Source organism: Amblyomma maculatum, chromosome 9 (assembly GCF_055883805.1).
Source record: "Amblyomma maculatum isolate TAMU_Amacu chromosome 9, ASM5588380v1, whole genome shotgun sequence".
Taxonomy (NCBI): domain Eukaryota; kingdom Metazoa; phylum Arthropoda; class Arachnida; order Ixodida; family Ixodidae; genus Amblyomma; species Amblyomma maculatum.
This window is the reverse complement of record NC_139352.1, coordinates 123,849,018-123,861,365: the sequence shown is the minus strand read 5'-3', so window position 1 is coordinate 123,861,365 and position 12,348 is coordinate 123,849,018. Positions and strand designations below refer to the sequence as shown.

At 46.8% G+C, this 12,348-nt stretch overlaps 1 pseudogene; it reads left to right on the top strand.

The window, feature by feature from the left end:
* The first annotated feature begins 6,513 nt into the window (after positions 1–6,513).
* Positions 6,514–10,931, top strand: LOC146180317 (uncharacterized; annotated as a pseudogene).
* Positions 10,932–12,348: the final 1,417 nt, after the last annotated feature.

Below are 12,348 nucleotides of genomic sequence, written 5' to 3'. Positions count from 1 at the left end.
CTCTTCTGCCCTCCCCCTCACCGCTGACTCGTTGATGGATTTCTTTCTTTCCAATCTATTTCGTTCCCTCTTCATATTTAGACTAATTCGAGACCTTACCATCCTGTGGTCACTGCATCGCACTTTCCAGATTTCATCTGCATCCTGCATAATGTCGTGGTTAGAACAAAGTATAAAGTCTATTTTATTTTTAGTCTCCGCGTTAGGACGTTTCCATGTCCACTTCCGGTTCTCCGTTTGCTGAAGAAGGTATTCATGATTCCTAAGTTATTGCGCTAGGCAAACTCAACTAGTAACTCCCCCCTGCTATTCCTAGAACCAATGCCCGATAGTCACCCACTGTCTCGTCTCCTGCCTGCTTTTTCCCTACCTCGAGCATTACAGTCGCCCATTAGTACAGTATACTGTGTCTTTCCGTTCCGCATTGTCGATTGTACATCTTCGTAGACGCTTTCAACTGCCTGGTCATCATGACTGCATGTAGGTGCTTAGGCCTGTACAATCTTCAGTTTATACCGCTTATTATGCTTAATTATAATGCCTGCCACCCTCTCACTAATGCTCTAGAGTTCATCTATATTACCAGCTATATACTCATTGACAAGGAAAGAAACCTACTCCTAGTTCTCGCCTCCCCGGCAAACCTCGATAACATAGTGCATGCCCGTCCTTCAATACAGTATAGCCTCGGGCTCTTTGCCTCACTAAGCCCTATTTCATACCCTCTAGTTCCTCTAACAGCAGTGCTAAACTAGTTTTACTGGCTAGGGTTCTAGCGTTAAGCGTTGCCAAGGTCAGTTTCCAATGGCGGCCTGTCCAGCGGAGCCAGCGATTCTTAGCACCCCCCGTTGTGTAACAGGTCTGACCGTCGCCGTGGTCAGTTGCTCCGCAGCCGCTGGTGATTGAGGCGCTGGGGTTCTGTAACACTAATCATGGCAGGTATCGGCCAATTACTGCACCAGGGTGGCCAGCTCCTGTTCGGGTGAGGGAGTGCGTTGCCGGAGGTGTTCACCGGCACGAGGTCACACCCCAAACCTGTTTTTTTTTTTTTTTGCAATTCCATCGACATGCGGATTATTATTTTTATTGTGTAAACAATACTATGCCAGGTTTCTGCCCGTCGCGTAAATCCGGCCGGTAGCCACGTTTGACCTTTAGAGCGACCGCAGATGGGGCCCCACTTCAAGCTGTTGGGTAAACCCGGTAGTGTCCGAACGCGCCGCTCTCCCTTCGGAAAGAGCGTGCGGAGTAGACGCTCGCGGTTCGCGCACGTCACGACAGATGGCAGTTGCACGCTGCGGGCCATTTTGGTCGGACTCGGTTAGCCCGACTATAGTGCCTAGAATATACTGGCTAGTGTGCCGAGGGCGCGCGCTGGCGTGTCCGCCGCGGTGATGCCTTCCCGCCGCCACCGCGGGGCGGCGCTACCAATAGCTAAGGTGCTATCGCTCCGCGTTCGCGGCCTCGGCAGCATAGGCGGCATGTAGGTCCGGATAGCGTGCTGCGCTTTTCACTGCGAAACCTGTCTCTTGACGGTTTAAGCGCACTTTGTGTCTAAAACAGTCTTGGTGGAGGACATTCATACCGTCCTAGTACTGTGCGGAGAAAATCATACGCTCAAATAGCGCTCGAGGAAGCGTTTAACAAATACTGTCTGGTCCATGTCTGCTATATATCTGTTTTATTTATTCAGCTGAACCGGATAAGGTCTTAAGCAGAACACATATTGTCTTCCTGATATCCAGCGAGAGAAGAAATTTGAGAAAACCACCTAAAGTTGACACGTTGGTTGCAATAGTTTGTTAATCTTTGATTAAACGATCGAGTCCGGGCCGGATTCAATATATTGCTATGAAATATTCCGATGACGATTTTATTTGATCTAGAGCCACTCGATTACGATCCACGCATCACGATTGCGGATGTAAGGTATCGTATGCATCTTCCTTCTGAGTGAGCGCTCAGTCAGCCCAGGTGGTTGTCCCGAATTATGGGAACTATATTCTCAATCGCGATCTAACCTGGAACGGGTCGACGACGACTTATTGTCCGTGTGACACAGGTATCCGAAAATACCCTTAATATTTTACACTGTTCATTAATCTAACTTTGAATTTTATTTACTCTTCGGTCTTTTCTTATGGTCCATGGTATATCGCGATGCCGCAGTCAAGTGCTACGAGCGTCAATACGTATACGGGCCTCATGCTTTCGGATAAGTTACGTCGACGTTTCTGCAATTCAGTCATGCTTATTGCTAAGGTGATATATATCAGGTTAGTGACGTTTTATAGCGTCACATATATGCTACAGAAAAGAAGGGCGATCTTGCTTTTTCGTAACATATATTGCACGCGCGCATGTTTTCAAAGATCGCATGCGACAATAAACACAAGCAGTCTGAATCTGACTTCAGTTTTTGTTCTTACTCTTTATTCATTTGTTTTATTAGGAAGTCACTTAATTGTTGCTTCATACATAAATGATTATTATGCGGTGTGCTTTCTTTTGTAACAGAAGGAAAGGCAAGAAACAAAAGTGGTGATTGTATCATTGATTCTTTTTTTTTTTTTACAGTCTACAATATAGTAAAATTTGAGCAAAAAGTCGCAGCAACAATAAACAAGTAAAAATATAGAAATGCACCGCTAAAGGTTTTGGAGAAAGGCCGCACATATGACACCGCAATAATTTTAAAGTAGTATGATACTAATTTTTGGTGGTATTTTTTTTTTTCACTTGCTAATGATGCGCTAGATATTCCTGTATAATTCTCCACGTGGTTTCTCGCTTACCACCGCTAAGTAATTTATGATTAATTTTACTTTCTTCACCAGTTTCGGCTTCGCGGTTTCAGCAGCCGAGCGGTTGTTGTACGGTCACAATTGTCTAGGTCACGCGCGGGATTAAAAAAAAAAAAAAAAAGCTTTAACCACAGACTCACTTATTAGCTCCTCATTTTGCGCTTTCAATACAGCCACTTGTTCTGCGCTCCATGCCAGTTTTCTCTTAGCTCTTCTCAGAGCGCGAGAAATGTTGCAGCATTTATTTGGCTAGTTGCATGCTTTTTCCTTCTTTCTGCGCATCTTGTGTAAGCCTCCGCTGGTATTTGCATTAAGCACAGCTAACCCCTTCAGAGTTGACGGTCAAGCGACACTTTTTCTGCAAAATATATTCCCATGAATGATATGTGCTTCCTGAATCAGCTGGTTGCAGGCCACATTCGGAACAAAGCCCCTCCAGTGCACTCTACCTATATAGCTCTATCTTCAGCTTTAGATATTGTTGTGTTGTACGCGCTTTTTTTTTTTCTTTTCCGAGAATATACACTGTAGTGTCCACAGAACTGCGTTCAGGCTTCCAAAAGTTATCACTTTTTCTATGTACAAAATGACAAAGTTTTTTTTTTCTTCTTTTTTTTTTTAGGCTCGATAACGGGCGTAGGCTACAGATCCAGCAGGTGCTTCGGTTAATTTGGTCCAAGTTGCAGGTATGTAAATTGAGTCAAACGGATGGTCCAAGTTGCAGGTATGTAAATTGAGTCAAACGGATCCCGATGCTCAAAGCTGCACGTCTGCTGCTGCGAGCATGAGTTCTCGCTCGGCTCTTCTGCTGCCAGCTCCTTGGAAGCATTGTCAAACATCCTTGACTGTGCGTGCATGGCTGTCGTCTGCACCACTGGCATTACGGCACCGCGTTTTTGTCGTTTAGCGGCCGGTTGGTCACAGAGGTTCCTCAACTTTCTTTTCGATGTCTTCTTAGGCAGAAGATGGCTCGGATAATGGTCGAATAGCGTTGGTACGGTTGCGGGTTTAATTCGTGGTATATCTCTAGCGAGCTCGTTGACGATGCCGTTCACCGTCACTTTGAACGTTCTCTCGATGTAGCTCTCCTCAAAATATTTTTCGCAGACAACACACGTTGAAGTCAACTTGCGGTCCTGTCTTTTAATCAGCCGCTTCCACTACGCAAGCTGCGCAGGGTCCGATGGCACACCGAACATAGAAACCTAGTCCTGATTCGAGCTGTAGCCACTCCGACAGAGCGACACGAAACAAGTCTTTTCCCTGCCCTGATGCTTTATTTTTAGCATCATTAGTCGTTGCAAATTTAATTATCTCATATGAATGCAAGAAACAGAACGACTAAAACAAAAGAACAGCGTAGACGCGTCCAAAGCGCTCGAACCCACTGATGGCTCGGCCAGCGCAGCTGCGGCAAATCAAGGGCGCGCCGGCGGCCGACGGCGTCGACGGCACCTTTACGATGAGCAGCGCCCCTGGCGGCCAAAGTTGGAAGGCATCGCCGGCGCGGACACCTCCTCCCATTGAGAGAGCCCTCCGCACGGCACACTAGCCAGTATATTCTAGGCACTATAGCCCGACGTCCACCCGTTGCAAAGGGCACGACCGATATATCATCAGCATCATTAACCATCCAAGGAGAACTTCTATATACACTCGTGCCCCGTTAATATGCACGACCCGAATTATGGACAGTTTTTCTGGGGACGAAACCTTTCCAATGCATTTATGCCTCGTTAATATGGAAACTCACTTTCTAGACAATGGACAGGGGAAGAATGCAAACGGTCCACTTGGGCCCATGTATTTTTGTCTCGTTAATATGGACAGTGCTTGAAAAAAAGCACAGGAGTCCGAACGGAAGGTAAAGAAGGGCGCGCCACCTGCGAACCCACGCGACAGCCGATACGGCGGGATGCCTGACCGAGTCTTGTGGGGTTGGAAAGAACCAAAGCGGGCGTGTCACCGTTTTAGGGGGGTAGGGGGGGGGGGGGGGTGGAGCGTAAGAGAGGAGAGGAACGTACACAGCAAACCGAGGGTCAGCGTAAGAAAGACCCCGAAAGGGGGGAACCAGGAGATTTCGGGGTTCAGCGGAAGTGCCGCCGCAGTCGGGAAAATAGCAACATGTGGTTGCAATAAATTCTGCTGAACGTGGACAGAGAGGCCGGTAAAAGCGTAAGAAAGAAATGACAGGAAGAAAGACAAGTGCCTACAGTGGCGGTGGGAACTGAAGTTTTCTTTCGGTGGGAACTGAAGTTTTCTTTCCCACAGCAGAATGTGTGTTCCATGAAGCTGTTAACGCTTTTCGGGGAAAGTTAGGACACACTCACAAAGTAGAGCGACAAAAGAAAGGTGACTACGAACACGCAACCGGGACCGGGCGTCCCGTCTTGGACGCGCTTCCCTCTCATGCTACTGGTTTTCGTCCCTGTTGCGCTGCCGAACTGCCATATTTTGCACACCAGGAGGTCCGCATGTCGGCTTCGCTTTGAGTCAGTGATGCGGCCTTGACAAGGTCTGAGCTCTTCGTAGTCAGCTATCCGTCGTTATAAACTGTACTTCAGCTGGCAGTGTTTGTTTCATAGGAACACATACAAACGGCGCCAAGAAAATTGGGTGTTCGATAGCCCTCTGCATAGCAGCTTGCGAACTTGACTCCCTTGCTTCCTTACCGAAACAGTACAAGATAAAAAAGAAAGAATCAGAAGAACGGAAACTAGCCAAAAGAGTGCAAAGCATCAGCAGCCTATAACCCTCAACTTGAGTCTGGATTTTGGCATGGCGGGAGTTAAACGCTAAAGAACAGAGCTGAACGTAGGCGCGAAGGAAGCTGTGAATACAATCGGCAAAAGCCATCTCAGTCAATCCAAGCCGTGAGGGACTAGTATCGATAGCTCACCTGTTTTCTCGCCTCAGGAGAATCTCAAGCAGCTACTTAGCGGCTACTTTGCTCAGTGAGGAGTTCATTTTTGAAGTGGCGGTGAGTAGAGAGTCGGACGCTGGTTCATCGGCCAGTGAGGAGTTCGTGCTCGAAAGGTCGAGAAAAAAAAAGCCCACCATTACGGGTGTCATGGTACGCGAGTCGCTTCAGACTGCACTAAAAGTTTTCGAAGACAACAATGGCAAGGATAATGCACTCAAAATTGCCCGTGATCTGTGAAATTTTGAGTCCAGTGCGCACTGTTGTATACAAAATCAGTCACTAATTACAATTCTTTTTTCTCAATAAAATCCTTTTTGTTTTTATTTATGACTCGTTATTTTGGATGACTCGCTTTATGGACAGCTTTGGTCGGAAACCAAAGTGTCCATATTAACGAGGCACGACTGTAGTGCGGGCCTGCTGGGCCTCCCACAGCTCTTTCTCACATTTTTTGCTGGCAGTGCTGCTTCGTGTGTCTTTCAAGGTGTCGTATTTACGATTGTTCAGCGAGCGTGTATGTAAGTAAGTAAGTAAGTGCTTTATTTTCCGTTTGCAAAATACAGCTGTGAACGGACAGGTTCGAGGAAAAAAGCTGCGTAAACAGCTTGACAGGTCCTAAAACCCGTTTGTTGGCAGCAGCAGCCGTGCGGAATGGCAATGCTTTCAATACAATAAAGAACAAGCATGAAGAAAGAAACGAAAATAACAAACAAAAAAGGTGAATCTGCAAAGCTACATAGGTTAGTATTCAACAAAAAAAAATAAAAAAAAGGGTGTCTTCAGACAATGGTAATAAAGTGCTTTGTACCGTGTTGTAGCACCGGCCACAAGTCATGCCAGCAAAAGTATTCGCTCTTTTCGGCACCGAAATACGAAGCCCGCCTGAAACTGTGGAGACACGCTATTCCGCGGAAGGATAGGGTTCTTCAGCCGTCGGATCATGTCTGTGAGAGACATTCTGAGCCTCGTTTTGTTTTGAAAACCTAGACTGCTGAATACAACAGCAACGTACTGGCAAGTACTGCACGTAGAGCATGTTTGGTTGAAGACGCCGTGCCGTCGATTTTTCCAGATTGTCCAGCGCACTTATCGAAACTAAACAAACGGCGCAAAAGACCAGCGTCCAAGCAGCTCGTCAACGTTCCTAACAAAAGGCGCGTTCATCGCACTCATGAAGCCGAGAGTGCTCCAGAGGCAAGCGGTTTGACTTAGAGTGACCGTGATCGTTTAGGATGTCATCATCATCATCAGCCTGACTATACCCACTGTAAGGCGAAGGCATCTCCCATATTTCTCCAATTAACCCGGTACTGTGCCAGCTGCATCCACTTGATCCCTGCGAACTTATTAACCTCATCCGCCCACCTAACTTTCTGCCGCCCCCTGCTACGCTTGCCTTCCCTTGAAATCCAGTTTGTTACCCTAAGCGACCATCGGTTATCCTCTCTTCGCACTACGTGTCCCGCCCATGCCCATTTCTTCTTGATTTCCGCTGGAGTGTCAGTAGAGTGTCAGAGTTATTTCTCTGACCCAATCTGCACGCTTCCTCTCTCTTAATGTTACCCCTACCATTTTTTGTTCCATAGCCCTCTGCGTTGTTCTCAACTTAGGTAGAACCCTCTTGGTTAGCCTCCACGTTTCGCCCCCTTAGGTGAATACAGGTAAGATGCAACTGTTGTATACTTTCCTCTTTAGCGATACCGATAAGCTGCTAGTCATAATCTGCGAGTGCTTGCCAAATGCGCTCCATCCCAATCTTATTTTTCTTGTTATTTCCTTTTCATGGTCCGGATCTGCGGTTACTACCTGTCCTAAGTAGACATATTCGACTGCTACTTCCAGTGCTTCGCTACCTAAAGTAGACTGCTGTTCCTTCCCGAGGCTGTTGAACATTACCTTAGTCTTCTGCATATTCATTTTCAAGCCTATCTTTCTACGTTCCCTGTCTAGGTCATCAATCATTATTCGCAGTTCATCCCCCGAGTTACATAGCAAGGCAATGTCATCAGCAAATCGCAGATTACTGAGGTATTCTCCATCTACCCTTATCCCTAACTGCTCCCATTCCAAGTCTCGGAATATTTCCTCTAAATAAGCTGTGAATAGCACTGGGGAGATCGTGTCTCCTTGCCTAACACCTTTCTTGATGGGAATTTTGTTACTTTCTTTATGCAGAACTATGGTTGCTGTGCGGCCACTATATATATATCTTCCAGAACTTTCACGTACGGCTCCTCTACCCCCTGATTTCGCAATGTATGCATCACCACCGAGGTTTCAACTGAGTCAAGTGCTTTTTCGTAATCAATGAATGCTATATATAAGGGCTGGTTATATTCCGAGCATTTTTCTATCACCTGGTTGATGGTATGGATATGATCGATTGTAGAGTACAGTTTCCGAAAACCTGCTTGATAATTTGCTTGATTGCAGTCTAAGGTTGTCCTGATTCTGTTAGCGATTACCTTAGTCAATACCTTATACGTAACAGCTGATTGGGCTGTAATTTTTAAGGTCCTTGCCGTCCGCATACTTATGAATGAGGATAATGTTTGCATTTTTCCATTGTTCCGGTACCGTCGATGACACCAGGCACTGCGTATACAGGGTGGCCAGTTTTTCTAGCACGATATCCCCCCGTCCTTCAACAAATCTATAGTTATCTGATCCTCTCCAGCTGATTTCCCCCTTTTCCTAGTTTCGAAAGTTTTCTTGACCTCGTCCTTCGTCACTGGTGGAACGCCTGACTGTTTTTCCCTACCACCAATCTCAATACGGTCCTGACTATTTTTGCTACTGTAAAGATCTGTATAGAACTCCTCGGCTACTTTGGCTATCTTGTCCATATTCGTGATGACGTTGCCCGCCTTCTCCCTTAGCCCATACATCTGGTTTTTGCCTATGTCCAATTTCTTCTTTACTGCTTTAAGGCTTCCCCCGTTCTTTACAGCATGCTCAATGTTCTCTCTGTTATACTTCCTTATATCGGCCACCTTGTGCTTATTGATATATCTTTGATATCTTGGCCAATTCTATCTGATTTGTTCGATTGGAAGCTTTCATACACTGGCGTTTCTTAATCAAATATTTCGTCTCCTTAGACAGCTTACCGGTATCCTCTCTGACTATCCTACCACCTATTTCTGCAGCGCACTCAGTAATGATATCTCTGAAATTATTGTTCATTGCTTCTAGGGTAATGTCGCCATCGTCGGTTAGAGCTGAATATCTAATCTGTAGCGAGATGCTGAAGTATACTGCTCTCCCTCTCACCGCTAATTCGTTTCTGGGTTTCTTTCTTACTAATTTGTTGCGTTCCTTCTTCAGATGTAGGCTAATTCGGAACCTCACCATCCTGTGGTCACTGCATCGGACTTTCCCGATTACCTCTACATCTTGCATAAAGGCGGGGGTTGAACACAGTATGAAGTCAATTTTATTTTTAGTCTCCCCGTTAGGACTCTTCCATGTCCATTTCCGGTTCTTCCGTTGGCTGAAGAAGGTATTCATGATTCTTAACATATTACGCTCTGCAAACTCAACTAGTAACTCCCCCCTGCTATTCCTAGAGCCAATGCCATTGTCACCTAATGCCTGGTCTCCTGCCTGCTTTTTCCCTACCTTGGCATTGCCGATTCTACATCTTCGTAGAAGCTTTCAACTGCCTGGTCATCATAACTACATGTAGGTGCATAGGCCTGTACAACCTTCAGTTTATAGCGCTTATTAAGCCTAATTACGATGCCTGCCACTCTCTCATTAATACTATAAAATTCATCTATATTACCCGCTATATACTTATTGACAAGGAAACCTACTCCTATTGTCGCCTCTCCGGTAAACCTCTATAACACAGTACATGCCCATCCTTCAGAACAGTATATGCCTCATTCGGCCTCCTAACCTGACTAAGCCCTATGACATCCCATTTCATACCGTCTAGTTCCTCTAACAGCACTGCTAAACTAGCTTCACTAGCTAGGATTCTAGCGTTAAACGTTACCAGAGTCAGCTTCCAATGGCGGCCTGTCCAGCGGAGCCAGAAGTTCTTAGCACCCCCTGCTGCGTCACAGGTCTGACCGCCGCCGTGGTCAGTTGTTCCGCAGCCGCTGGTGACTGAGGGCCGGGGTTTTATGGAACTTATCATGGAAGGTTGCGGCCAATTACTGCACCAGGGTGGCCAACTCCTGTTCTGGTGAGGAAGTGCGTTGCCGGAGGTGTTCACCGGCATCAGGTCGCACCCCAAACCTGTTTATTCAATTCCATCGACACGCGGATTTTTTTTTTATCCGGTGGAGAATTGCGTGGCACCGGGATTTGAGTCCCGGTCCTCTTGCATGCGAGGCGAATGTTCTACCGCTACGCCACCGCTGCGCCGCTTTTTTCCCAAGCATTTCACCCCAGAAGAGCCGAGCACCAGGCCGGGGTAAAGCCCCATTGAAAAACCGGTGGGTAACCGGAGGCACCAGGGATCGAACCCGGTACCTTCCGAATGCGAGGCGGATGTTCATACTGTGAAATCTCCAATGCTGCTCCCGTAAAGGTTGACGCCACGAAAGTCACAGAGCGAGCTGAACGGCCCCGACAACAAGTTTTCAACGACTTGTTTGAGCTGTCAGCATCCTCGATTCTTCCGTCGATATCGTGGGGATATCACAGGCGAGACACGGACGGCGTCCGCAACGTAGCTTTTACGGAAATGCAGTGGAACACAAGCCCAAAGGTGCATGGAATGACGACAAGCGCTATCACTGCTGGAGAAAAAAGTCACTTGGTCACCACAAAGATTGTTGACATTGACGAGAGCATGTCTGTAGTTGTGATGGGAAGACTCTTATTTACTCAGGAGTTTCACGTCAGTGACGACATTGCTTCTATTGAAGATGTCAAGATGTTTCAGCAAAGCCTGCATGAAGTGCCCCTCTGTGGCGAAGGACCAAAGACTAGTGTTTATCCATTAGCGCATCCAGAAAGTGCATCAGTCCATGCTTGCAACCGGTGGCGACACAAAAAGTGCCCCCTTCTTGTTCCTGTAAACAACAGCACATGCAAATGGTGCTAAAGGCTTTCTGACAGGCTCCGTATTCAACAGAAGAGGGTGACTGACACCAAAAATTGAACCAGACCGATCAAGCTTTTTCGCTTCACATCTGTACCAAATCAGGGCGGCATGCTTGCTTTCCGTAGAGCAAGAAATGCACTGAAAAGGTCGGAGGAACGCTTAATGAAACCTGTCAAAATTCTGAGTGGACAACTGAAGCAGGCCCAAGCAAAGATGTAAAGCATGTCTACTGAAGTGCTGAACGGAAAACTGGAGGCACTAAAGCTGCCTGCAGCTCAGCTGGAATTAATTAAGGAATGTGTGTCTGTTGCTAGATGCCGAAACAAAAGAGCAGAGCACTGGGTTTTGATATGCCTGCTTTTGCATATTCGAAGTCCATCATGGTTATTCATTTCTGAGAGACAATGAGATCTGGCCTTGTGTGACCACGGTACGAAAGTCGGATCAAATGCGGACTTGGCTCTCGTTTCTTTGCGGCCTTCAAGAAGGAGATTGCCACAAAGTCTGAGCGCCATGGCATCTTAGTGTTAGATGAAATTCAAGTTAGGAAGAAAATGAGAGTAAACAATCACGTATGCTGGCTTTGCGGGCTTTGGTGAAGCGTCAAGCTCTTCGTACGAACTTGCAGACCATGGGCTTGTGTTCATATTTCGTGCGTTTGGTGACAGCTACTCTCAGCCGATTGCCGTCTTCGCAAGCAAAGGGCCTACAAAAGGGACAGTGCTCGCACAACTAGTACTGCAGGCTATTTTGTTGCTTGAGGATGCGGGAGTGTTCTTTGACGCCATTATTTGTAATGGGGCAACAACTAACAGAGCCATGTGTAAGCAGTTCTCTGTAAGTGGCTCACTAACATGCACAAAATATGTATTCACCCTTTGAACGATAAGCGCACTGTTTATGTTTTTTCAGATGCGCCACATCTGGTGAAATGTGTGAGGAACCACCTGCTGAAACAGAAGGTGTTGTTAACTAAGGTGGGCCGCGTAATGTGGGTGCATTAGGTCAAGCTGTACGTTGAAGACAGCAAGCTTCCTGGCTATCTTCTCCAAAGCTGACGCTGTACCCACCTAACACGGAAAAAAATGCGGGTTAAATTGGCTACGCAAGTATTCAGCAGGAGTGTTGCTAAAGGTCTGGAGTACTACTAGAGCAGAGGATTGTCAGGTCTAGAAAACGTGAAATCCACTGTGGATTTTACCCTCAAACTGAATGACCTGTTTGATGCGCTCAACCGATGTCATCCGAGAGATCTGAGGGTGCTAGCGTCCTTTCTGCATTGGCTGAACACATGGGAGAGGGAGGTTAATTGTGGCAGAATATCCCGCGAGTGCTTTCTGACAGAGTAAACTGCTGAGGGCTTGCGTGTGACAATCCTGTCCTCAATGTAACTGTCTAAATATCTGGTTGGGGTCCGTGGTTTTAAATACGTGTGACGGAGAACAAGCAGAGACGCGGCCGTTCTTTCGAACGCCCAGCTTTATTATCTCTTCATCGCCGTCTTCCCATTCGCTCCTGCACTCTTCACTTCGTCTTCGGCGGAGTACATCACATACGTT